Source organism: Hetaerina americana, unplaced genomic scaffold, assembly GCF_022747635.1.
Source record: "Hetaerina americana unplaced genomic scaffold, ioHetAmer1.1.p SCAF_8, whole genome shotgun sequence".
NCBI lineage: Eukaryota > Metazoa > Arthropoda > Insecta > Odonata > Calopterygidae > Hetaerina > Hetaerina americana.
This window is the reverse complement of record NW_027287427.1, coordinates 65,968,665-65,995,208: the sequence shown is the minus strand read 5'-3', so window position 1 is coordinate 65,995,208 and position 26,544 is coordinate 65,968,665. Positions and strand designations below refer to the sequence as shown.

The 26,544-nt window shown below is 38.6% G+C and overlaps 1 protein-coding gene across 2 annotated transcripts in view; it reads right to left on the bottom strand.

Moving 5' to 3' along the window:
• LOC139697905 (LIM domain transcription factor LMO4.1-like) overlaps nt 1–20,440 on the bottom strand; it is a 322,837-nt gene extending 302,397 nt beyond the window's left edge. For both annotated transcript variants that reach the window (XM_071596767.1, XM_071596768.1), the window contains exon 1: nt 20,302–20,440. The gene's annotated coding sequence lies outside the window, so the exon portion shown is untranslated. The remainder of the gene's footprint in view (nt 1–20,301) is intronic.
• Between the last annotated feature and the right edge of the window lie 6,104 nt (nt 20,441–26,544).

The following is a 26,544-nucleotide window of genomic DNA, read 5'->3' as shown; positions in this document are numbered from 1 at the left end:
GACATCACCACCGGACGTGAAAACCTAAATTTATGTCAAAATATCCGCCACAAACACACCCACACACACGCACAATCACCTTACCGCGCCCCCAACTCTCAAGGGCAGACCCTCAAAAGATTCTCTCTCACCTCCGCGCGCCGAATATTTATTTACTCGTCTTTCTTCTTTTATATTCCTCCCTCATCCTCCCGTCCCCGCCTAACCCTCCCCCGCCACGCACACGCGCACCGCCACGCACCCACCACCCCTCTCTTTCACTAATTCGCCGATAGAGGGCAAACAGTCGGGTAATTAGGTTGTCACTCCATCCGGTGCCGAGTGTGTCGCTGTGCTGACAAGTCGGGAGGGTTTTAGGGCAAGGGGCGAGGGAGTGTAACGGGGTTGGGTGGCGGTGTGAGGTGAATTGTGTTCGGTGGACGGGAGGAATGGGAGTCGGAAGGAGGGTGGAAATGTTGGGGAGGGATATATGAGGGTGTGCTGCGAGGAAGATGGGTTGGGAGACCGCGGCACACGAGTGAGAGTTCGCCGCTGAAGGCTCCTCCCTCGCCGTGCGCCTCCGTTCATGTGCACGTTGCGTTGTGCTGGTGTTAAGGCTTCGGTGAGCGGGTGAGAGGAAGTGGCGTGTTAGGTAAGGAGAGGGCCGCGATGAAAGTTGGAGTGAAGTAGATGGAAAGCAAAGGACGTAATTGAGGAACCATTAGGAGACATTTTTGCTCAAGAAATCTTAATCCGTGGAGATGAAAATTTACACACTAGGCAGAGTTCAGAGACGCCACGACTCTCAACTAGGTCATAAGTTACTTCAATCGCTATGCAAAGTTAAAATTGTTATTTAAAAATATACCAAAGCAATCACCTGCGACCGAAGTTAACGAATCCGCCATATTTACCATTCAACAGACTTTATGTTTAATCTTTTTGTTTTCCCTCACGAAAGAAGCAATGTGACTATGACGATGATACCACTCATGACTTTTCCTACTCAAGTATGCATTTGGAGAATATGCCCAGAGTATATCGCCATAGGAATATGAAATTCAATCTGAAGCCTGGGTTCTCTTCCAGTATCATCCAAATTTACAGTTTGTAGGTTGATTAGCAAGGAATATGTAGGAAATTAATTGTTACTCCTAATTTTTTTTGTAAGCTGATCGTCCTGCTTTCGCTTAAAGAGGAAAATGATCATTGAAGTCGCTAAGAATAATATCGTATGAAACGTGTCTTTTCTTAGAGCATCTAAGTTATCTAAATCAAATTTCACAATCAGCCAAACTTGGAATCCATCTGGTATAACAAGTCATTGATGCGTTAAGTTTCTCTGTGAAGTTTAAACGTTTGGGTAAATGTCAAAATCATTATGTTTTCTGACTCAGGGCTACATTTTATTTTACAAAATTTCTCACTTCTGTTCCTGATATCTTCTTCCATTCTCTTCCAATGCCAAAATGACTATTCTTATCCTCGCTCACTATTTGCTTGTTTGATATCCTCCTCTCTATTATATCCCAATATACCTATTCTTATCTTCGCTCACCATCGCTTGTTTTATATTCTCCTCTCTATTATATCCTCCAATAGGGAGCTACCTCTGCAAGTCTTCCAACCATTATCATCACTTACTTAGAAAATCCCTTCACAATTTACTCTCATCTCAGACGCTGTATCGAGAACGTTGAATGGTTAATATCTCATAAATATAGAGAAAATATTTCTAAAATAATAAATTCACCATGGACTTGTCTCTCAATATAGTAAATAACTTATGGAAAAAGTCGCGATGTAAGCTCAATAACAATAGTCCAACTAGCTCAAAAATCAAATAATTACAAACTCTCACATTTTTACCACATTTAAACTAGAATTTCGTATTGAATCATCAATATGTTGTTTTTGTTACGTTCCCTATTAATGACTTAATCTAGACTATTGAACTAAATCCTGGGTGAAACATATTTAAAATATTTTTTGTCAAAAATACAGAAATTACAAAGTGCTATATTCAGCCATGAAGTCTATTTCACGAATTTTGATATGAAAATAAGTTTGACAGCAAAATAAACAGTTGCACCGGTAGTGCAAGCGATTTCATTTGCAAATATTCATAAAAATAGCAATTGCTTATGCAACGCATTTTTTCCGATGGATATAGAGGACACATTACCACATATTAAACCACACATTAAATGGGAAACGACACCTAAAAAGTAGTGCAGCGATTGACATAATTGGCAAAATGACGCTTTCAAACAAGCTGAATTTCCAGTTTGAATAAATAATTGAGACAAATTAAAATCTTATTATCCAATTGCGTTGTCATGAGTGGTTCAATCATTCTATAAGGTAGGGACATCTAAGGAGAGAATAGATCTGATTGATAAACCATCAGTCCCTGAATTAAATCTTGAAATTCACTTTTATTCAATAATTGCCTACGAGAATTAGAAAAGTAACCACTCACTTAATATGCAGCACCAACTGAGAAAATGTCAACGCTTGACGCATGATGAAGGAAGAAAGTTCACTATGTGAATTCACAAGTGTAAAACAAATAAAATCTAAAAGTGAACTCCCAGGAAAGGTGTAAGAGTACACCACGAAACGAAGGCGCAAAATTCGTCAAAGGCTCGTGCAAATACGAGGTTGCGACGAAAGAAAATTCCTCAAAAACCTCCAACGTCGCGTGCGACTCATCCCGTGTTCCCACGGACGACCGGGTCACAATTGCTTGGGTTTTGGTGGGGCCCGGGGCAAAATTCAGGCGAACCAAGAGGGAGTGACGGGTTCGAGGACCGTCTGTGGGACGGATGTTCGGGACGGGTGCTCGGTTTTGCGGGACGGCTCTGACAGAGGGATCGGGAACACGCCCGGCTCATGACAAGATGGTTCCGAGTGGCGGTTGGTTAAACGGGTAATGACAAAGTGAAGGAGGTTGTTAATATCAGGGCACACACGTGACGGGACGCTGCCGCGACGTTTCGAATAAGTCGGCCAGGGGAGGACGCTCGCCGAGGGCGCTGCGAGAGCTTGCCGCTTCCGCCGCCAGAGGACACTCCAGCCAAGGGGCGTTTGGAATATTCGAAAGCCGTCTAATTAGGGCTCGATTTCCAAAGCTATATTCAATATCTACCGTCAACTGATTTCATCCATCCTTCCATTGACCATGGCATCGCCTATCTCTAGCGTGAGCGTATGCTAAATCCATGTTATTCAATCCCCATTAATACATGCCGGCGAAAAAGACACAGAGTTAAGAAGTAATTGGCGAATGCGGAATAACTTGATCAAATTGCATTCGAAATATCCATTTAAATAAATTGCGGTACCGACTCTGAATCAAAATTTGTCACCGAAATTGAAATCAATGAGGTCACATCAAAACGCCAAACTGATTATAAATTTCTCGATAAAGTTTCCATCCTAGTATGCGTATTTATTTTTGTTTTACTCACTGTAAAACATATTAATCTATTCATTAGATGAAGCGGGAACATATTTTTCCTACTTCTATTCCATTTAGAATTGTTTACAATTAATTATCAATGATGTCCTCATTTCCGAGTGCAATTACTAATACAATTATCCAATGGCTTCCATTACCATCCTCTACATATAGGAAAAATCTTCAATTAGAATCATCTAGAAATGTTTTTAGTATATCATTTATAATATACGCAACTCCAATCGTAAAATGAAATTTTACGGAATCTATTACGAAGGGACGGGGAATATTGCTTTCGTATTATTAATATTATCACAGTAACCCACCATTGACTCAGTTGTTAATGGTACTTTTTAATAATGAATTTTCAATTATTAATGTTTCAATAATATTTCATGTATCTAATCATTCAATTATTCGTTCAAGGTCGCTATCCTATATACCACGAGCCAATCATTTTCCGCCACAATTCAATCAAACAGTGTTTTCCTCTCCTACCATACATAATTATCTTTCGATAGTATTTCCTTTCGTTTTAAGCTGTGCCTTCTTTGAATTTGCAAACATCTGCGTTTTAAATTCCGCTAAGAAATAATTCATGAAAAATGTGACCCTTTTTAGTGCCAATACTGAACTTGAACTCATTTCATTGTAAATTTACAGAGAGCTTGGAGAAAGATAAAACAGACCATTCATTGAAATTTGAAAGATTAACCATATGGTTATATTGTAAGACGCATGAGGAATATTGATGAAAGCTATCCTTTAACAACAGATACAAAATATTGCGATTGAAGCACGTACTTTGGAATTTGGAGGTCTGCGGTACGCTTCGCCATGCTTGTTAATGCGAAAGAACAATTACGAGATCATTTGAAAAAGCAGGGTATTAGTTCTTTATGACACCTTTCAACATATGCAATGTTAGCATTTTTAATGGAAGACCTAATTGACGCAGAAAATTAATGAAATATTTGTGAAGACACAGAGATGTAATTTTTGAAGGATAATACCAGCGTAAAAAAATCGCGTATCTGGCGTTATTTTGCTGTTAAGAATGAGATCTCTTTGCAAATTGAACGCGCATTGAGCCTCGGCTGATAAAAACTCAGCTATTATTAACTCTGCTTCTCTACCTCTTGGCAACATGCTCACAAAAAGTTTGATTCGCTTGCTTTTGAAATTCTGTGCACTAAAATGAGCAAATATCAGAATTTTCGAAATTTAAGGATGAATACACGGACACTTTTTTTTGGATAGTCACGCTATTACGCGCTACTTTTTAAAAAAGGCTTGAAGTTTTCCCAATCCTTTGGAGAAATGTGTTTCCCTTGATGGTCAAATTTTATGCTATATGGGGTGAAAATAATGCTTCGAGAAAGTTGGCAAATATCATCTGCTAATTGGAAAAGGAACACAGAAAGCACATGTATTTTGCACTAACATTTTAGCAATACAACTCGGGTTTCGGCTCCTTGAGTCATCTTCAAGTAACATCTTCATCACAAGATAACTCAAGAAGTCAAAACTTGGTTTGTATTAATAAAACTTTAGTGCATATTACATTTTTTGCGCATATTCCTTTTTAAAAATTTAATGTTTCCACAAAGCGAAGCCGGTAATTGCATGAATTATAAGCTAAAATGGAAGTAATAAAGTACTTATAAATTCCATTTCAGCGCTATAATTCGTAAATATTATTAACTGTTCGTCAAATATTGATAAATAACTAACCACCAAATAAAATCTGTAATTTTTACATTCCCTTCATAAATATATTAAACCCCCGGTTGTAATTTTTATTTTTTAAACTGATGTATTTAGAAGAAAATTATTTGTAAGTAGGCTATCTTCTAATCAGTTATTTCTAAGAAGGGGAAGTTGAGAAACTGTTACAAATAATAATTAAATGCTCGGCCTTCTTAGCAAAGTGCAATTCACCAAAAATGATCTTGCTCTAAATGAGAATAAAAATTTTACAATTTACAACTACCTTAATATATTTTATTTACGTATTGTTACCTCACCTAAATCATTCCTATCCACCTTACTATTCTCCAAAGAGCAATTTTCATAACCTAACATTTTGAAAATGTTTTAATGGGTGCCACCGTGAACTCTTTCCAGGAATTTGCAAATCCTTCAATACGCAAGGAATAAAATACCTGGCTGTTCCACAAACATTCTATTATTTCGGTTAAGATTGTGGATTTGTAAAACAAGGAAAAAACATGTCAAGCACCAATATCATGGCGGTCTTAAGGTTCAGATTCAAAACTAACCTGTAGAACCTCGAAATATCATTTTTCTATCATCCTATCAGCATGTATTTCGAAAACCATAGCAAAATCAACTCATTTAAAACATGCACTAGGAGAGAAACATTAGCTCACATGCGGAAATGAAATAATTTACATAATCCATTTCAGAGGGATTACATGAGGACTGAAGTGCATCGGTAAAAGCATTCCTTCGCGATCACCCTCATTCAACCGCTATCCCTTTCTTTTCTTTCCGTCCTGAGCTCGTGTCAAAACCCTCTCCCACATCCCGTTCTCATTCCTCGCAACCCACTCTCCACCCACCGGCAACCCCGACTCACCCATGTCTCCCATTTCTTTCCTCGCCTTCAACGTTCCACCCAAAGCTCATTCATCCCGTCATCTCATAGTCACCGTCCGCACCACTGATCTTCCTCTCGCTTTCCCTCCCTCTTCATTCCTCTTCCGCCCGAACAAAGGTTCCCTTCCTCGAAAAACACTCGTTTCTTCCCCACCTTTTTTTTCCTACCTACCTACCTACCCACCCGCCGAACCCAACCCCGATTTTTTTCCCTACCCTACGAACCATTCCCCACTTGAGATCGATGTCTCGCTCGTCGTTGAGAGGGAGAGTGAGAGAGAGAGAGAGGGGGGGGGGAGAGAAAAATGGTGAGAGTGAGAGGTACGGGGGGTGGGGATGATAGAACTGTAAATGTACGGAGGGCGGGGCGCTGGGAAAGGTGGGTTGAAGAAGAGACAAACCTGGTGGGAAAGGTTATGGTGGGGAAGAGAGAGATAGGGAGGGAGAGGTATACTGAGTGAGAGAGAGGACCTCTCTTCATCTCACTTTGCTCATCAATTCCACAAACACATTTTTTCCGTACAGCGTGTTGATTGAGACTGATGGTTTGGAAAAGCCTTCTTCTACCGAAAACTTAAGCGTACGTTTAAATAAAATAAAGTGTGTATGTGTGTGTATAGATATATACACACGTATATATGTATATATAAAAATATATATATATGTTTTATATATATATATATATATATATATACATATATTTATGTATGTATATATGTGCATTGAAGAACCCAAGGGGGGATCGAGATGGTGCGGGGGCCAGCGTTCTGGCCTCCCCCCCAGGGGCCCCGGGTTCAAATTGCGGCGGTGTTGATTATTTTTCAGTGGTATCTCGACCCCTACTTGAGGTGCTTTGTGGCACTTTGAGTGAGTGCAACGTCCGTCGGATGGCACGTTAAGCTACGGACCCCTTTTCACCTTTCGTAAAGAGTAGGCTAATGCCGACGCCGGGTTTCTCTTCACCCTTCATCCTTTCCTGTCCATCCCCTAAAGGCGCAAATGACCTCAGCTGTCGGTAGCCCCCCTAAATACTACTACTACAAGAACCCAAGGTTGCAAATGAGAAAGCATTTCTAATGGAGCTTGAAACTCTATAAAGAAAAGGCCAATAAGAAAAGAGACATATAGAGAACACAACGGCAAGGAAAAACTAGACGGTTTGGACACGCATTGAGGCAAGTTAGAAACGTACCAGAAGGGAAAATTGAAGGAAAAATCTCAAGAGAAAAACCAAGAGACTAGAACATACGACACTAATTAAGAAGGACATAAAATAGGCGCTATAAAAGAGCGAAGACATTAACACCTAACAGAGAAGATTGGAGAGCTACATTATATGAATGTATATGCAAACCGTAAACACAGTTATCAACCCGAAAGTCGGTTTGGTGGGTGAAAGTAGAGTTCACCCAGTACTCAGCTCAATATTGTGTGAAATTCACGTATAAGGGTATGGGGGCCAGATCCTTTACCTCTGCCGCTTTAGGTTTCCTAGGAAGTTCTGGTACCCGAAAAACATACAGCTCGGATGAAGCCCAGGGTGCCTAAGAGAGGTGTGCCTGGGAATCCAATCCGGGACCTCCGGTTGGTAGTCCAACGCTATACCTCTGGGTTATCACGTCCCCGTAGGTATGAATATATGTGTGTGTGTGTGGTTTGACATGTGTGTTTTAGCTACGTATCCAGTCAGCCAAAAGATTAAAAGCATTGCTGAGTAGATTAAAAAATTAGTGTCTTTCGTGTGGGGTGATAATTATCAATGTAATAAAAAAATAGTTCTTTAGGAAAAAGGAAGGCTAAATTAAACTTTTGCGTAGAAGGACAAATCTTCGAGTAAGTGGAGCAGTATTGGCGAATTTGGCTTAGAATGCCAAACAAAGTAGGAAAGATGCATATAGGAGAATTCATTACACAAAGAAGCCTTCACAAGGAGGAGGGTTTCATGCCAGGGACGTTGACTAAGAATTTGTATAAAAGACTAATGAAAACTTTTATATCGCGCGTGGTTGTGTACTATATGGATGCATTCACGTTGAAATAAGATGATAGCTGTAGATTGGAGACTTTTGAAATTTGGGAGTGGAGAAAGGTGAAAAGATTAAATGGATAGAAAGAAAACAAACGATTAAGTACTGGATATTGTGTGGCAGGAAATAGAAATAGATAGGAGAACTTTAGGCTAGCGAGGAAAGGGCAGGAAAGATTTGGCATGTTGAACGGAATTCAGAATGGGCGGAAGTGTGAGGAAATCAAGACGCGCTTATTGTAGTGTGGCGAGTTCAAATCCTGAATTCATCTTACTTTTCCCGTGAATTTTACTCATCCTTTTCGTTCGCCTGTGGATGTTTCCATTCCTGTTTTTCTCATCGAAGGCTGGGGCAATGTCGGAAGGCGGGGACACGAATGTTGGAGGTTCGCATTCATTTATACTTGGTCATTCTTTTTCTACTCTCCCATTTCTTCAATCTTTAACTCCGCCGCTCCCACACTCCATCGGAATCGCTTCACTCTCGTATCTCCCCAATTTCCCTTTCGACATTATCACGGTCGTGTTTTCAAAAATATTTTTCAAGAGTCTGCGATTCGTCGTCTCAAAGGCATGGCGCGTGATCGGTCAGGGAAGGGAGGAAATGCGATCGCCTGATGCGATCGGTCCTCTGGGTTATTAAGTGGGGTTTTGGGCAATCCTTTAGACCCCTTTCATTTATGATTATTGTCCGGATTTCAATCTTGAAATCTTGAATGTTGAGAATCATTTTGCATGAACAAGGGGTCGGAATAAAATATAGATTAGGTAAAAGATGGGAGGGCATTACTCGTTGGTTTTAGCCAGCTCATTACGAGAGATTTCGGTGGGAACAGTTTTAAATCACACAAGGCAGAAGGTGTACTAAATGGGCAATATTGGCCTCACATAAGCCAAAATTTCTATTTATTATTTCCATATCTACTAGTATGTGTATATTGGTCACGGTACTTAATTATTTCAAATAAAATTTCCTTTTGCATACCTATAATTCACAAGTCTTCCCGTGCCACTCTTCAAGTCTCCTACCTCACGAAACCCATTTAGACGGAGCTAACTTTGAACCATAATATATTGTTAAACGGCGGAACAATATTTGATTAGTTATTTTAACGTTAACAATTTCAACTTGGGGCTAAATAATCCTTCCATTATTGTCTAGAAAGTACCGTGGTAGTAAATGTTTAGGAGGACAATGTTCTCCAACGTAATCTCGAGAATTCCAGTCAGAGGCTATAAAAAAACTTAAAAATACTCTAAACGTACGACTGATTCTACTGCATATCCACACTTCAATGTGCTCCAAATACCTTTCGAGATTACCATACAAGATAATTTGAGAATCTATATAATAATGGTATATGTTAAAATAATAATCATTTCATGAGTTTGCTATGATGTTTAATTCGAAAAATAATAGGGAAAAATTGTTTTCTCTACCATATTGATTCTAAGTGGTTCTCTTAAACTATCACTCAGACCCTGAGGTTTTCGAACGACATAGGACCTTCAAAAGACAGGCATAGGGCCAAGGCTTCAATATTGCTGTACAAAAAATGGATCGGCCTTATTTCAATGAGAAACGTTCGTATTATCTATGGTGATATCGGTTAACAACGAAACACGAAACTATTGATCGAAGAAAAACTTAAAATGTGCGGTATCCTTTACTGCACAAAAACAGGTCAGAATAAATCAATCGATCTTAGGTTATCGCTGGGAAAACTCGGAAATTGAAGAACGTATCACAAAGAGCAACCTTTTGTGAGGGCCAAGATTAACGTTGAAACTTTAAGACAAGTCATAAACAATAGATAGCACTACGGGAAATAGTTCAGCCAGCCAATTTAGTTTTGGTATGTTCACTATCATCTATTACTCTAATTTAGAAGCATCAATAAAATGAGGTTTTTTTAATGGAAAGATTATGTGATTAAAATATAAAATAAATAAAAAATAATGTTATATGATTAAAAAACGCTGGAAGGTTTACTGTCATTATCCGATGAAATATGAACCTTGATTCCTATTCAAGGGTACCGTGTAAACAGTTATTAGTTAAAAAAGATGACCTTTAGATAAGAATAAGTGATCAAAAGATAAGAGGAAAAAAAGGATCAAATATTTGTATTCAAAATGGAAATAAAAAAGAAGATAATGAAAGAGAATTCAAATCACAATTCAGGCACTCCATACATTGCACAAAATATGGCATAAAATAAATCCTTGGCGGACGGAAAAAAAATGATTAATCAGCTATGTGTCTTCTCTATAAAATCCAGTGAACAAGATGAAAAAATATAGCTGCATATTTTATTTGGCAAAACGTTTTCTCTGCTGAATATATTTCCCATTTATTTTATTTCGCACTAATGATTTGGAGCAATTAGGTCTTAATACCTCACTTGTTTAAGGCTTATTGTAATGTCTTGATGAGTGATAAAATTAGACGAAGTCTCAAAACCATTAGACGCTTCCAATTTTTCATTCAATGAAGCATACCCGATACGCACCCGGCATTCATCATCGCTGCAGCGCGGCAAGAAAATGTTTTCTCTAGTTAACCAAGCATAAAAATTACTTTAAAATTACTCAATGCTGATAAAACTGTAACGACAAGGAATGTGTGGAATGTTTTTGCAATTAGTGCAAATTAAAATCGTCGTTAATACTGGCTCATCTGTCACTTGAGAAGCAGTAGATCACTTATGACCTAGTAGACGGTACCAGCATTTTCCCAACCTTACGTCCTATTCAGGCAGGCAAATGTCTGCCCAAAGGATTGATGAAAATTCATCTGCCATTGCTAGATGTCAATAGGAAGTATAGACAAACTCACTGTAGGTATTTTTACCGCAGATATATATCTATTTCTCACTATCTTTAAGCATTAAAATTCTCTATTCCAATATTCTATATTCTATCGATCGGGTTTAACATCATTTTACTAGTTACCGGACTAATTGAGTGACTTGTGCACAATAGAAAAGGAATGTCGATATCCGTTATCAAGTGAACGGTTATTATGACTTCCTCCATGAAATTCATAAAAACGGAACCTATCCAAAATGCTCATTTCTGCAGAAGTGTAAGAACCGCGTCATAACTACGTTATATCGTTCACATATGATTGACAAAAAGGTTTATCAACTTTTTATCGTGAAAATTTACTCAGAATACAGTGCTGAAAACATTGCATTGGCAAATTCTATAAAAATTTAAAGATGAATAAATCACAAATTGGCATAGATTAATTTGAGTCTACTTCTTATTTAAGATTTTCAGACTAATGATACTTGAACGTATAATACAAACTGATTAATCCTAACTAATCCACGATCAAAAGCTTAACCACCATGTTAACTAAAAATAATACCCTCAAATGTCAAAATGAATGAATTTATGAATGAATGAATTAATGTCTTGAAATTCAATGGAGACAGCAATCGCTTCAAATATCTCTTCTAGTTGATTTAAATTTATTTATCATGCAATCTCTACCTTCTCTTTTCAAACGTTATGAAATAGCTTAAATAACAATTATTTCGTGAAAAATGATCAAGCAAAACAAATATTTACGGTTCCCATAACTAATTATACAGTCACAGTACTCTTACATTTGTGCAATTACTGGATATGTATAATCATATTTGCCACTGCAGTTTCAAAAGTTCTTTAATAATATAGACCGCACACCAAAAGCGAGCAACGGAAGCAATATAGTCATATTTTAGGGCAGAATGCATAGTCATAACATGTAATTTTGTCCACTCACTGATATGATTCAGCTAAGGAGACAAATTACAATAAAAATGACCTTTTCTCATTTAATAACAATTTTATTTTGTCCATTTTATGAAAAAAAACTTGTAAGGATATTCATGAAAAACTAATTTACCAGTACATCTCTTTTGTGAATGAACGCTCGCCAATTCCCTTGATATGCACGTCAAAAATCCAAAGTTTACCTCCTGAAACCCATTGATTTATTGTTATAAAATGAAAACAGGGGCAAGTATTTTTTTAAATCAATAAAATAGAAAATAAATTGAAAAAAAATCATTTCATAGTCGGTAAAATATGACGTGGATAGTTTAAAATTACTTTAAGTGTTTCCTGGCCATTGCAGTGTTATTGCTGCAGGGTTAATTTTTATCATCTTCGCCAAATGAATTCGTTCACATTTCCACCTAAGCACCCCATTTTCGCTCCTCCAGATGCGTTTTATAACAGTTATTCAATACAAGTATAGTTTGAAAAAATATCTAATGTATGAGTAATTAACTATCAACAATGTTGTACTGTTTTTGTTGGTCTATCGTCAGCCGCTGACGCACAGTATTTCAAACACTATGTGGCACAAATGTCTGAAAAAAAAGATAATGATCTAACGCAGAGGAGTTATCGAGGGGCAGAAGAAAACTCGGTGGCAAAATTTGATTATTATTGGATTATTAAGGAGAGCATTTTTCCATGTACAACGCGAAATTGAGTGATAATTTGAAAAATAATCGAAGGAAAAAATATCGATTCCGGGCCTTCATTATAGGAAGCCAATAAACACCCAGAACAATCTTGAGCCTCTTGAAATTTAAGCAATAAATTTGTAAAACGCTGATACATAGATTTCTGAACGTCAATGTTGTTTGATTAAATGTTTAAATGCAATGAATATTGGTCATTTAGTAACTCTTCGGAAATTAGCGAGTGTATTTATAATTTTCCATGTTAATCTATTTTATTGAATAAATATATGGATTTACCACCTATTTCTGTTTTTTTTAATTCAATAATTATTTAAAATCCTCAGCACTTAATGAAACCACTGAGATTCATTAATTTCAATACAAAATTACCACCACAATTTGTTCACGGAAAATTTTCTATAATGTTTATCACCGCCGTTAAAATATGATTTCGCTTCATAAATATGTTGCCTAATTATCACAAATCCTACTCGGGCGTAGATCTCATTAAGAATGAATAATTTTCAATCTAATCCAAGCAAATTTAATATATCTAGTTGTCCCGGCAAACGTAACGGTATCAATAGAAATCAGCCGCCAAAAGTTAAGATGTTGGATGAAATAAATTTTTCAACTAACAAGATATCGCAGAGTTCAAAGTTTAGTTGCACCATAATTCCAACTGTGATTTTACTTTTGATTATAATTTTACCCAGAAAACTCTATTTATTTACTTCTGACTTTGTTGACAATAAAGGACACATGAGTAATTAATATTAGGACAATAGTTAAAGCATATGAAAACCAACTTAAATGACAACAAGACAGTGGGAAGTGAAATTGATAGCTGTTAGCTAGGAAGAAACAATAGATTCATGCGTTACAGTACGTGGTAATAGTTGTTTATCCCATCTCATGATAATGCACGTCTTGATATTGCTATTATTATTATTTGGTAAACTACTATTTAACCTATGTTTTGGATGGGCACACATACTGGAGACCCTTACATTTCTCAACCTCGCTAAAGAAGGCCACCTGACAAACTCAAACTACAAAAACCTCTTCTAAAATTCCGAATACACTCTACAACCCTTCATTCTGACCAATTTGCCAATCCTTGCCAATCCCTACCTCACTCACCAAGCGTTCTCCCCTTCACCACGGCCTTCAACATCCCACCGCCAATCAAAATGCTCTGTAGTTACCATTCCAGGTTCATTTGAATTTCTCTTTATGAAAGCTTCTTAGCTCTGCGCATTTTTACTTCTTGTACTCCTGCGACTTTCTCCATCTCGGTCCATTTTATCATATAAAACTTGGGTTACTCTTTTAAAAAATCAGATGACATATTTAATAACAAGAAAATAATCAAATTGAATCACTGATAAATAACCAAATTGAAAGGCGAGTGCTAACTCTGGAAAAAATGCAACAAATTTGCAAAATATTAAGCGTATAATTAATAGCCAATTCCGAGGAAGAAGAGCATGCCATTGTCATCACCAAATGAATATTAATATCTACTTTACTGGTGAACTTGCTTCTCGAGAACGGTAGTATTGACGAATCAAAAGTAGTGCTTATCACCTTTAGAGACGGGTAAAAAATCCTTTAAAACCATTTCAGTCAGCTAAGTAGGTAAACATACTTTTAATCTTTAAAAATCTAAATATGGGGCGATATTTGCAGTATATTTTTACGGTAATAATAAAAAAAACCTCATTTGTAAATAATTTTTAGCATTTCAGTTTCACGAAGCAAATCAGGTTGACTTTTTGCAGAAATAACACAAGATCACAAATAGTTATCTAATATCCACCGCAAGTCTCCGACAGGGGTTTTGATATTTGAGCTTATGGCATGAACCGCAGTTATAGTGGGCTTGATTGCGGTAGTATTCTCCGGGAGGCAGGTCGTTCGAATGGTACCGAAAATGACTGAAAGATATGAAATCCCAAACCAAAAATGAACCCACAGTCTTTCGACAACGGTGAGTGCTACAAAGGAGGGTTTTCACCGAAATTGATGACGAGGATGGCCTGCCTTATACTACTAGGTGTCTCACCTAGTTCCATTGGAACAAAATAAAAGAATCCCATAAACGATTAATGGCATTAAAACTACCTACCACAAAGAGGAAGATCCCCTTAGATGGCGGCAAAAATCAACTAAGCAGGGCAGCAGATTTATCAAAGGGCGACGAATTTTGATCCCAATTGCTAGCCTTCGAATTGTAAATATTAAGCAAATTATAGTTAACTGAACTATGTTTCTTGATATTCGTAAAATTATTTCTAAAGTTTCAGTGGAATCTACCGTGGCAGCTTTAGCAATGACAACCGAAATAACGTGATATGCGCTGTGGTGCACAACAGTATGGAAATACCGTTTTTCAAGGTGTGCGAACTCAAATAGTGGTGGTGAAGCTCACCAAAAAGCTGATTTGAACCAGCTGTTGCATTTCTGTTCCTTGCAAAAATTGGGCGCCATGTACATGCGTTGGCGATATTGATTAAATGCTTATTAATGTTGATGAAAGCCAATCAAACATTATTGCCACTGGCATACACAAGGCATACTGGTTTTAAATTATTCTGCATTGAAGAATATGACTCAAATTTCACCTAAATTATCATTTGAAGGCTCTCGAAACTTAAATTTTTAGAAAGGAAAGTAACTTGCCGGCAACGACGGCATACCTATGGCTCATCGGTTTTGGGCCGGTAGTTCGCGCTGCGGTGAATCGGCCTAGTGGGTGGCAGTGTATTGGGTAGAGCATTGAGCCACTTGCCGGAGTATCCCAGGTCCAAATCCTAGGTGATGCATTTAAAGAAATCGTTTCTAATCCATGCAATGTTATGTTAAGAGCACTAAGTTCTTGTAAAACAGAAATGGGAACTTGTCCGCATGACTTCAATATGTGATTTGACGCACCTTGAAGCCATGGTTCGGGGTGAATTTTGCCCACAATTATCAAAACCAAACTCTCGCAGTGATTGCCGTGACGATAAAGCTTTATTATACGAACTGGTATACTTTTTGGAACACAATAACCTTATTTTGCGAATCGAACAAAATATCCAACGATTTTCATTAAAAAACATAATCTTTGTCAGTTGACTTCAATCTAAAAAATAATTCGATAAATCTTCGCGAGCAAATCGTCTTTTGTCAGGACTACTGAAAAATATTTTAAGAAAATATCCAAGGACTTCTTCTGACATAAATGCTTTCCCCAAGCCTTGAAGATATTCCCGCAGAGAGTGCCAGGATGATTGTTAATCGTTAAGGGCCGTTATGTCTCATTCTCATTCTAGTTAAAAATCCATTGAGCCCACATTGACAATATTTCACTTGTTTCAAGGACTTACAAGTATAAACTAAATTCTACACCATTCCTTCAATCATCCTACAGCTCTCAGACCATATAACTCTCCGTCCGCTATCAAAATAATTTATTCGTTTTCATTAGCATTTGCTACCCGTCCTTTAAATTCACGATTAGCGATTCTGCTGTCGTTTATCTCCAAGTCTCTCCAGTCAAATTATCCTGGGAAATACCTTTTTTGATCCATTTTTATTCTATTCATTCTTTCCCATTCATTCCTTCACTTTTAATTTTTTAAATGCTCCATAGAAGGCTCTCATATCAGCTGATTAAAAGAAAAAACAATGAGCCATCGCTTTTTAGTCATTTCTGACAGGTATAAATAAATAAGCACATAATCATTGTTGGCAATAGAGAAACCTTGTAAACATAGGCTTCTTTTTTATCACACGAACTAATTTTTTACAGTGAGAAAAAGAATTACCTCCCATCTTCAACCTTTAATATTTCCTCATGTTCATATGTTCATGCAGGACTACGGTCATTATCACCAACTCGTGGTCTAACGTCATTTGCCTCTGATCGTTCGGAAACTCCAAGAGTTTTAATAACACACTCCAACTCTTCCGTAAGGCCTTTTTTTAACTTGGAATAAGAATGAACATGAATACTATCATCCAACTCTGAATAAAATCCCTTACTATTCATAATCAATCAATTCTAACTTTAATTCCCACTTATTATAAAAGCGAATAAATCGTTTTCTACTCTGTTTCTTGAATTTAGACATCGTTGAATCCCTACCGTAAATGCTGCCACGTACTTGAGGACAGCTTAAGACGACATATCTGGTTGTACAGTTGCGTTATTGCGTGGTAAATTACGATCACAATTTATGATAAGTAAAAAACGATTAAAAGAGGAAGGAACTAAAATCCCTCCTGAGGGTGACATTTACAGAACATTTGACTCAAAATCCCTTCGACACGAATTAAATTTTACACTTCTCTGTGACCCCAGAATAATGCATTCGGAGAAGTAAAGAACGATAAAAATAATAAATCTTTACATAATTCAAGGAAGTAATTGTAAAATAATTAAGTTTTTTTAAATGTTGATAGTATCTCCCTTTCATGGGTACGGAGGTTCAAATTTCCTTTAACTACACGCATTGATAATGTAACTAGTTTGCACTCGAAATCCAATTTTTCATGTAGCGAAAATTCTTGATTAATAGGGAGAAGCCAGTAATTGGGCTGAATCTCTCAAGAGAATATGGTGAAGAGATGTATCTGTATTCAACTCAAAATTTTGGTAACCGATTCGATTCCAACGCAATCTCCCCCAAACCATCAGTTCCAGAAAGAAAACCACAGTCCTCGGTTATTACCGATTGCCGTGTAACATTTCAGGGCGTATTGTTAATTCGTTAAATCGCGATACGGTGCAATAAATGGTTTGCACGCTAAGGGCCGCTAAAATAGAACCTGGCGTGACGGCATGCGACGTGATAAGGCCTCGGCCGCCGCCGCGGACGGAATGTCACTTGCGGCCCGGGTACAAGCGTGCTTCCATCGACGGAGAATCACACGAAATAAATTCAATTGCAACCAGCTGGCATCCCCATGAAGATTATTCGAATTCCTGTTCCACAGTTCCATGCTGAAATTTTTCAAAACACTTTTCCAATATTATTGAACAATAAGCATTTGTCTTAGTCCCCGTTCAAAGCCACTGCGCATAAATCTAACGGATGCGAACTTTGGAATTGGGAAACCTAATTCAGGACATCAGTCGTAATGTTTAAATTAGGAAGAGATTAGGTCTTTAAGAATTTGGCACACTAAATGTAATAATAATTTATGACTCAATAGGAAAATCGTTTTACCTGATCGTGAAGTTTGCTTCTCGAATAGGATGTCTCATTCTAATATAATGCGCTCCATAGGCTCCATGTCCTTCCTTCAAATCCCCAAAATACAAATATTTTGCATCGCATAGTAAAATATCAAACCCTCATGTCCTTCGAGGTAATTCCTCCTCGGACCAATTTGTCCGCTGCGGAAGATTCACGCGTTAAAATCTATTTGAGTACGTTCCGAAAACTATTTTGAACACGACAAGAAAAGTTCCGAAGGCAGGAAGATATCATCCTATTTTGATGAATTTGTTCGTAAAATTACAATCAAGAATTCTTTTTAAGCGTCCATAAACTTCCTCAAATGTCAAGAAAACTTAATTTTTGTGATCCCAGAGATCACAACGATGACAACTGAATTTACTCAATTTCTTTTTCCAAAACAGGGAATGCAACTGGAATGTTCCAAGGATATTCTTATTCTGCTTGAATGGGATTTCGATACAAGAACACAAGGATATGACAGAAATTTTCAGGCATCATCCAAGTGTGAAGTTTACATCTGAGACGAGTGAGTAAAATAAAAATATCCGTGTAACCTTACATATAAATGCATTTCCATTTTTGTTTTTGGAAAAAAGTTATGAAAGAGTTCCATCATTTCGCCCGATGCCATTAAACATACTTAATTCCGTTGCAAATACTTAACTATATAAGACCATTGAGGAGCTATGATATGATAAATATTTGACTTTGTAATTTATGTTAAACTTATGCCAAAGAATATTTGGTGTCATTAATAAATGTCAGTAAACCAGTTATTTCTTTGCAAGTGGAGCACTGTCAATTTAATAAAATCAAAATTGTTTAATTCTGATTGATTATAAGGACTGTTAAATGAGTAAAAATAAATTATCGCTAAAAAAATAAGTTTCCAAAACATCTATTTACCAGGCGGAGAACTTTGAAAGAGCGTTAACATGATCCTAACCTTAATTAATCATGAGTTAGCAAAGAGTAAAAATTATTTATGGTAAAAAAAAACGAAAATGAGGGCATTTAGGTGATCGTTCTCAATATATTATACCGCAGCTCACGAAGAGATAGATAAATAATCTTTTCGATTTTCCCGAATTGTCTCACATAGTTTTTATTATAGCTTACATATGGCCCAAAAACTGTTGTCAATCACATCGATGAATCAACCTAGAAGCTTATCTACTGTAGAGTTCTGTTACATATTATTCCATAGATTCCTAACCCTAAAATTACGGATATCCTATTGCAGTGTATGGTAACATACAGTCGTGACTAACAAGACAAACAATATAAGTTTTCTTCATTAGAAAACGTCATAACAAACCTGAAGCCTTGCGCTATGAAATGTCATAACCATTAGGGTCACTCCGTGTGATCATAAATTCCTCCTGGGTCTCCGCCGAGTTAGGTTCCTTATCTCCACCAACGTTCGATGACCGACTCGCTCATCGTCTTCAGGGCTTCTCAATCACTCAGAAACCCTGTAGATGATGAGGGAGTCTATCATCATAACTTTGGAGGATAAGAAGAGCCGAACCCTTTGGAAGACCCTCGAGGAATTTATTCAATACAGATATGCCGTAACAGCACCCGATCTTTTGACTGTGTCCGTCTTCATTAAACAATTTCTCAATCGACCCTTTCAAAAATCTAAGCGGCGGATGGATAAGTTAATATATTTATGATAAAATTTAAGTACAGTAAAGTACGAACCTATGTCAAAGTAAAAAAGTGAGACAAAAGGCCAGAATCATCCCTCCAAAATTCTTAAACTTTGCTGATGCTGCACGACCATTCGCACGAAGAGAGGTCAACCAGTTTTTACCGACCATTTCCTATCAGTTCCACAAGCCTACCTACCTATTCAAAGCTACCAAGTAACAGCATCATTCAGAATTGGTACTGCCTTCTGAACTCCCATTTCATTGCCGGCTCCCTCCGCTCCTTACCCACATAACTTCGCCGCCCGGCGGGCGCGGGGCATTCAACGGCCGTTCGTCCCGATGACTACCAATCTTTCTCTCTCCAGATTTGAAATGGACCATGTGGTATATTACAATCCCAGCAATTTGTTGCGTATTTTAACATTAATTTGTCAAAAGTTATACGCAAAATAGTAACAGCATTTCATCTTAATTGGTAAATTAACTCAAGCAAACGAGAACAACGGAAGAGTATCAGGAAAGAATAAGTAGACAAGGTTCTGACTCACTGCAAAAGGTAAGAGCGAGAGCGTTTTATCGCATTTAAGTTCCACGTTAAGCCACCAGTGATGATTCGAGTGAGTGGACAACCCTCCTAATCGGCCGAACCGTATGCAAATAAATGAGGACTGGGGTTGAGGTCACGAAAACAACGAAGACACTGAAATTTTTCAACTCTAAGAGGAAGAAAAAAATCTTTTACCATTTTAAACCCCGTCACTTTCCCCTCTTTGACTACCGGCACACGCCCTTTGCAACAAATTAAATCGGTCACGACCGGCGTCACTAGTGCGTCACTTTGGTAAGTACTCACCTCGGCCCCGGAGATGCTGAGGACGTTGACGAGGACACCCACGTGACCTGGGGATGCGTGGCGGAACCTTTGGGGCTGTAACGCCCGCGTCGACGGCCTCCGCGAGAGAACGGCCGTGAGGAAGGATAAAACTGAGGCGACAGAGTGGTGCCCTCCTCTCCGCTTAACCCTCTCTCTCTTTCTCCCCCCCCAGCGCCCCGGAAATCCCCCACGGCCGTCCCTCTCCTTTCTTCTACTCTCCCGCCAAAGAAAGCGGACGAAAACAACACCCCAGGCGAGCCGCTGCTCTCTCCCTCGTGCGAGTCCAATTTAACGCTCACGTGCGTGTGGGGGAAAGGCGGGAACTCCCTCGTCGGAGGACCTGTCGAATGAACAGAGGAGCCTCTTGCAGAGAGAGAGAGAGAGATAGAGCGAGTGAGAAGGAGAGAGGGAGACAAGAAGGAGAGGACGGGGAATGGGATTTGAGGAAGGGGGCGGTACAAGGGATGGATGAAATAAATGTGACGAGGGTGGGAAGTCGTGGACTTTAGTGAGACGACGACGAAATTTACGAAACTTACGACGCCGACTAAACGGGCCCCCTGCCCCTCTTTTCGATGCGGTAGTGGAGTGAACCGAACAAGCCTGCCTCCAGGACTCGACTGAAGGGGAAGTCGGTGACTGAGCGTGGTGGAGGGGCGGTCGCGGGGGACCGTAGTCGCCGGGAGGGAGGGAGAGGGGGTTTGCGAGGGAGGGGGTTGAGAGAGGAGCGTGGCGAGAGCGAAGTGGGGGGGCGCCCGTCCCCCTTTATTCATCTCCCCCCCCGTACCCTCTCCGGTTTAACCGTACACCCTCGTGCCTTCCCTCCACATCCCCCACCGCTCACTTCTCGCCGCTCTCACCTTTCCCCCACCCTCCCCATCGTGCACTCCTCCCTGCTCTCTCTCACTATCTACTACGTGGGTTTAACTGCCTCTTCTTCATCCCCTCGCAAGTGCATCATCACTCCTTCACGTCTTTCCCGCGGAGGTTCCTCGGGTGATCCGTTTACCAATGGGGATGGCCTGCTGGTCGTATGGGGTGGTTGGGATTCGCGAGGTGCAATGGGAAAAAAGTAAATAAATAAAGGGTTGGGAGCCAAAGGTATAACGGGGTGTTGTGACGGTAGCAGTATTGTTCCGTCCTGATTAGCTTTTAGCACGCCCACCCTTCCCACCTGAATGGTGCGAGGTCGCGACGCGCAAGGATATCGCGTTTCCCGTGAGGGCGAGGGAGATTTTTGAGGGATGTCAAAGGAGTCTTTGCTATGGGACGCCGGGGGGGGGGGGTTGTATCGGAATGTGGGGGCGCGGAAAGAAGTTTACGGTAGTCGGAATTTGGGGCAGGCATGCCTCAAGGAGAAGGCGCAGTGGATCCTTTTCCTCTGCGAGAGGAACTGAATCCAGTGAAGTTTAATGGTTCGAAAAAAGAATTTCGAAGGGAATATCCCGAGTAAATAGTGTGCGAAATTTTAAATATGATAATATTACTATCATCTTATATATATAGCAATATATATATATATATATTGATGATATCTATATAATATACGTTACGTAATAAGACTTTGTCTAGATAATGATCGAAGAACTGATTGAAATTACTTCATCCTCGGTACAAGAATTTGTTCTTTCCATGAAAACGTTTTTGCATAGGCAATGGATATAGAAACCAATGAAAGCAGACTAAAACCTGCATATTTAACTGTTGCCTCAATTTGTTGTATTAATATAAATCAATCTAATTTATTGACAATAATCCATTCACCTATATTCCTCGCTTCAAAAATTCTTAATGCTCATAATTTTTTTTAAACTGACGATAGCCATTTGGTCTTGAAAAAATATAAATCGGTCGTTACCAGAAATTTGCCGCTAACAGTTTAGAACTAAGTAATATTGAATGTTAATCCTTTCATGAAAAACTAATATTTTTTTATTAATTGGTAATTAAAGCGACGATAGTTACATTCTTAATTACAATAACATAAAAATTATATTTACCATGGTACAGCTTAAGACAGTGGACCCAATATGAATATAAGCCCAAATGTTCTCGTTGAAATATCCTATTCCAAGGTTAGTACCCTGTATTAGTACTTAAATCCATAAAAAAGGCATTGAGTTTCAACATTATCTTGGTAATATTTATTGCATTTAAGCAAAATCCTCATATCTGTAATTTCGAATATGATTTTACCACTTGTAAATTGGATACTAGAGTGTGGACTTAGGTTTTTGAGGTTACGAGTAAAAAGGTTATCGAGTCAAACATATTTAAACTTTCAAAAATTGCAAATCAGTAACATCATTTGAATTCACTTGTCCATACAGATAATGTAGTGAAAAGAACAATGATATTCAATTTCTTCATTTCATTTATGCAGTGCGTGATTTTCGTGAATAAATCTGAAACGTCAAAATCCTGTGGCCGATTTTTTATGAAGCCATGCGTTCCTCGTATATTTTTATAGTTTCTCCTCTCAGAGGATCACAAAATATGTAAGCCGAAAATCGCTCGCATTTCAATCTCTAATTGCCTAAACTACGGATTTCCAACAAATTCAACCGTCGGAGAGATATCAGGTGGGATTGGTCCGGAGAGAATTATCCTACAGATAATTTTGGGAAGAATATGAATAGGAAGATAGCTACTTCGCAAAATTCAGAGCATAATTCGTGAAGAAGAAGCATTTATCTGCATTAGAGCTGGTAAACATCCAATTGTATTGAATAATTTATAATCCTACTGCAGTAATTGCCTTCGGCCTTCAAAAAAATAATCAGTTGAAGAACTTAAGTACTGATTTAAGTAGAATTATGTACATTAGCACTACTATCCATCAGAACGAATTACATAGTTTTATATCACCTATGGTAATTTGTGAGAGTTTCTCTTATTTTAGTCTTAAATTTTTGTACCACAAATAATATTAGCAAAGTTATTTTGTAGAAAGTAGATAATTGAATATTCGCATATTTATATGCATGTATTGATTGTTTACTAATGAATAACCGTCTCTTTTCTGCAAAAATCACGTATTTAGAATTTCAACGACAGATATCGTGCTGCTGTAGACTTTAAATTCAAAACAGAGAGCTTTTGATTTACCGAATGGTAGTCTATTATGAATCCAACAGATGAAAACACTTGAGAAATATCTCCAAAATTGTCATACTGAAAGGTCCGTGACCAAAAGCCTTCCCTGGAAATCCAGAACGGTTCAATGAAACTAAGCGGATTTTAATACATCCTCTGGGATATGTTTAAATCGAAGACATCCGTCAATTTGCGTCGGTGGTAATGAAACTTAGCAGGGAGAATAAATTCGAATGCATTTTTCAAATTACTTACAGCAACACAACGGGTATGGAAAAATAAATTAGGTCGCTTTCTGGCTCCAGTATATGAGAAAAACCACGACCATTTAGGGAAAGGGAAGTAGTGCTGAGATTTAAATGTAATTTTTTTTATTTATTAATTAAAACCCACATGTACAGAGAGACAGTGTCAGGTGGTACACAAGTCCCAAGTAATCACAAAAGATCATAGGTAAAATCAGTCAATAAAACAAAAGTACACTTAAAGGGAACTTCAAAACACAAATCTCTTTCACGAAACAAGAAAATCCCCATCTCATTAGCATCAATCAATCAGCAAGAAAAAAAAGAGAAAAATTTATTAAGCAGTTACACCTCACATCAATCAAATTATTATATATATATATATATATATATATATATATATATATATATATATATGTATATATATATATATTCCTTACATATTTTCTTAAAAATATGCACTCTGTTAGGAAATAGTTCAATTCAGTCAGAAAGTGTATGAAATAAAAGATGAAGGGCGAACATAAGATGAGGATTTGACATTTCTGATGAAGAAAATGATATCGAATGATTGAAGCAACTGGTGAAATATTAAATGTAACTCAAACTTACTCTGAATTCCCAAAATTTTCAGTTTATTTTGTACATTGGTCCTAAAATAATAGTTTTATGTGTTCTAGTAATTCTATTTCTCAACCTCAGAGTAACTGTTTCGTTACCACTGGCTATTTCTGTTAGTGCTTGCAGGCAACATGTAACGGAATAACAATAGAGCCTAACCGCTTAAGAAATTACAGCCGAGTTACTGTGACTTTCTTTATCGCTATGCTATTGAGAATAGCAATTGATAATACCTATTATTAGATTGAGCAATTGGTAAAAACCCACTCGCATGGGTTGAATGTGTAATCATTTCTACAACCCGATGGTAATTGGTGTAGTCTTTCTCGAGGAGAGAGGATCGACGTCAGAATAAGCTTTTGTTGAAGATATGAGGTTCCTAAGTAAGTGACTAGATAATGGTATATATTGTACACAACAAATTCAAAATTTTCCTTGATATTTTATTGTACACAAGGAAATAATTGTGATTTTTCTCTTTAAAGCTCCCAATATTTCGGCGAAATACAATCTGGACACATTACTCAGGAGTTGACCATTGACAATTTAGGAGCGTCTTTCCTTTTAACTCATACTTTAAGGTACTATGAAGGCTTGATGGTATCTATTCGGAAAGAACGTTCTGCGAGAAATGTGGAACGCTGAGAAGTCTTAAGATAATTGAGAAAAAACCGGCTTATCCAGTTTTTCTCTGGAACATGTCATGTTTTTCACGCTGCACACATGTCCGAGGAAGGATGCGAGATTTTTACAAACTTACGAATGGATGATGGACACTACGAACCGAAGAAGTAATCGAACGCAAGATATGTATAGCACGCTTTCCGGTCCAAATCGCTACACACGCGGAGTTGATATTTCAAATATTTCTATGGAGAATACTTTTAACTGAAAGAATCGGATCCTTAAGCCACACTTTATCCCTCCTGGGGGCGCAACTTTTTGTTAAAATGGATTTCAGACTCCAGCCTTTCGTGTATCGTACTACTGTTTTCAATGACTCTTGAACGACAAAAGCAGCCGACGCGCTTATCCTGTTGGGGTTTCCGTGGGATCAACCTCCCCCGTCTGCCCGGCGACCTCGCGGGAGATGCCCGAGGTGGACGAGAGCTTCGGACGCGGGCCTTCCAACTGTTCCCTCCGAGGGAGCTCCGAGGGCGTCTCTTTGTGCGCCGCTCGCAGAGTCGAGAGAGAGAATCCGAGGAGGCGGAAAGGGGGAGGAGCGCTTTTTGAGGGCGGAGTAGGGCGCTTGAGGAAGGGGCGGAGGAAAGGACGGGGGAGAGTGAGACTCGGAGGGAAGGGTGGGGAGGGGAGCAGGAATGCGTGGGAGGAAAGGGGTGTCGGGACGGAGAAGGGGGTCTAAGGGTCTGAGAGGGGGGGGACCTGGGTGGGGGCGTGGCCTGCCGGCGGGTGCACACGATCCTCGCGAATTCTCACGAAGCAGGGCGGTGGAGGGACGGCGAGGGATTGGGGAGGGAAGGCCGCGCGGAGGGAGGGAACGGGAGGGGGGCATGAGATGAGGACGGAGGGAGAGGTAAAAGAGGCCTCGTTCCCAACTTTTCATTGGTCGGCGGCCCCGTGTGTGTATGCCCCCTATTACAAGGATCCTGAGCATAGCCTCCACGCCTCCTTCCCCCTCCCTCACAGATTAGAGACCTCGGGATGGCATTGCAACAGCAACCCTTCTGGCGGTATAATGGACAGAGATTTCCATTTTGGTCAAAGAAAAGATCAAGGGGCTCACTAAACTAGGGATTTTATATCCGCATTATAACAGGTGAGGATGGGGTCAACCTTATGGTCCCCACTCTCGTGTCATCCCCCTCCCCCCTCCCATGGCGAGACATATAAGCCAATAATATTAGCATGTCCTCTAAAATTTAATTCTCAACATTTTTATTTGTTTTTCTAAATAATGAAAATAATACTCTTGTATGGGTAAAAACATATTTCCTATGCCGGATGAAAAACAGGAATTAAATTGCAGTGGGTAATTACAGCATTAACTTAAATGTGAGGCATAATAATTGCGCAGTATGAAAACCATGACTCACTTGTTATATATTTTGACTTATATTGAGATTTATTCTAAAATTTTTTGACATAGCATTCTGAAAAAATTAATTTTAATTTATTAATGAACAGTACGGAAATTGCATATTAGCAATATTTTTCACTGTTCGCAGATGTGGTATCATAAAACTTGTCACCCAAAGGCTTTTTAGCTTTGCTCCATATCTGGAACTAAATAAATGTATCC